Raw genomic sequence first — 2,500 nt, forward strand, 5'->3', positions numbered from 1 at the left:
TCCTCCCTCGCACTAAAAAGAACCTGAATGATCATGTCTCCGGTTTTGCTCTGTATCATTGTCTGTCTCTCAAACATGTCACGTCCTATTGCCTTGAGGTTTTGTATATAAAGCAGAGTGTTCCTTAATAAATAACTCAGTCGTTTCCAATCTGCCTTTGAGTTCACACCCTTACTCGGCACCGTCACATTGGTGACCCCGGAAGTCGACTCGCTTCCACTGCCTTCCACTCCCACCTCCCTCGCCCCTCCATCGTTGGTACTATGACGGAGACAGACTCTACTTCAGTTGGCGCCGCGGCCGCACCATTGAAACTTTCACCGTTCGCCAGCAGAGAAGCGTTCGCTTGGTTTCAACGCGCTGAAGTCCACTTTCGTATCAGGGGCGTGACTCGCTCAACCACCAAAGCGGATTATGTTCTCGCGGCGATACCCGAGGACACCTTCCCAGAAATATCCGACTGGCTTTGTGAACAAGGAGACACCCCAATAGCGTATGAAGCCCTCAAAACATACCTTCTGCAGCAGTACTCGCCGTCACCAGCCACCCGTATAGCAAAGCTTTTTCAGCTCTCGCAACAACCGTTGGGGGACCAAAGGGCTTTGCTTGCCCTCAGGGAAATGACCAGTATCGCTCGCCTTCAACCTGCCGCAGACGGCTCTCCTCGTGAGGTGAACCTACTTTGTGCCCTTTGGATACGCCGTTTACACGAACCTGTACGCGCTGCCATACCCGATGTTGATAGTTTACCCATAAAGGACTTGATGACCAAAGCCGACGCCCTTATGGACAGCCACTTCAAGACCTCCATCAACGCTTCCACCCCTGACGACGAGGATGCCTATTCAACGTCAACCGAAGCGGACATGAATGCCGTAGGACATACACGCCTACCCCGTGACGTGCCGAAGCGGCGACAAAGCCGCCCACCACCCACCAATCGCTCGCGCCCCAACGAACAACTTCTACAGCAACTTACTACCTCCCATCCACCGCAGTTTTGCTACTACCACTTCAGATTCGGGGCAACCGCGAAGAACTGTGCCAATGATTGTCAGTGGCCAAAAAACGTGTAAGTAGGCCATCGCTTGTGGCGGTGGCCTCCCATGTTTCTAATCTTTTCCTTTTACAGGATGCAGGAACGGGCGTGCGATTTTTGGTACACACGGGTGCTTGTCGTTCTCTTTTACCAAGGAAACTCTTCAAGGCACGACGTAGTCTGTCTACATCTGCCAACGTCCGCTTGGTAGCTGCCAACGGATCTGCGATACCCACCTACGGTTATGAGAGCCTCACATTATCGTTCGGAAACGGTAAATTCAATTGGAAGTTTCTCATTGCTGACGTCACAATGCCAATCCTCGGTGCGGATTTCCTCTCTCATTTCCACCTTCTGGTCGATGTCGCCCACCGACGATTGGTCAACGCAGACTCGTACTTGTCGACACCTCTTCAACCCGCCGCCTCTATCCTCGCTCTCCACATCAGCGCACCCACGGATGCCTACGCCCACCTCCTCACGTCGTACCCGGAAGTTTTCCGTCAAGAACTTCGCCAAACGCCCACGGTTCCTGCCAAGCATGGTATTTATCACCATATCAAGACGACGGGACCCCCAGTCTTCGCAAAATTCAGACGTCTGGCACCGGAACGATTGGCAGCCGCCAAACAGACGTTCGCCGAAATGGAGAAAATGGGCCTTTGCCAAAAGTCCTCCAGCCCATGGTCGTCACCCTTACACATCGTTCTGAAGAAAGACGGCTCCCTCTGTCCGTGCGGGGATTACAGGCGCCTGAACATACAAACAGAACTGGATCACTACCCCCTCCCAAACATTGCCGATGTAACCTCCTACCTGCACAAAGTGAAGGTTTTCTCTACGCTCGACCTCCTTAAGGGGTATTATCAGGTGCCTATGAACCCAGAAGACATCCCCAAGACCGCCATCACCACTCCGTTTGGCACATACACCTTCAATTACTCTTATTTTGGCCTTCGTAATGCTGGGGCAACGTTTCAACGTCTCATGGATGGCATCTTAGGGGACCTCCCTTTCTGTGTATGTTATGTGGACGACATACTTGTGTTCTCCTCCTCAAAAGAGGAACACCTCCGTCACATGCGCATCGTACTCGACCGCCTGCAACAAAACGGCCTTGTAGTCCGGTACGACAAGTGTACCTTTGGCGCCAACGAAGTGTCGTTCTTAGGGCACCGTATCACTCCTGAAGGAGTCCATCCCCTCCCTGAGAAGGTAGCAGCCGTTCAGAATTTCCCCACGCCCTTGACCGTCAAAGCTCTGCAGGAATTCTTGGGCATGATCAACTATTATCACCGTTTTATGCCAGCCATTGCCACCACTCTTGCTCCCCTCTACGCCTCCCTCAAGGGCAAGCCAAAGGACTTGAAGTGGGGTCCCCTTCAAGAAGCAGCCTTCTGCAATGCAAAGAAGGCCCTATCAACTGGTGCGGCTCTCACTTTTCCTATCCCACACGCCCCT

The sequence above is a fragment of the Palaemon carinicauda genome, chromosome 36 (assembly GCF_036898095.1).
Source record: "Palaemon carinicauda isolate YSFRI2023 chromosome 36, ASM3689809v2, whole genome shotgun sequence".
In the NCBI taxonomy this organism is placed as follows: Eukaryota; Metazoa; Arthropoda; class Malacostraca; order Decapoda; family Palaemonidae; genus Palaemon; species Palaemon carinicauda.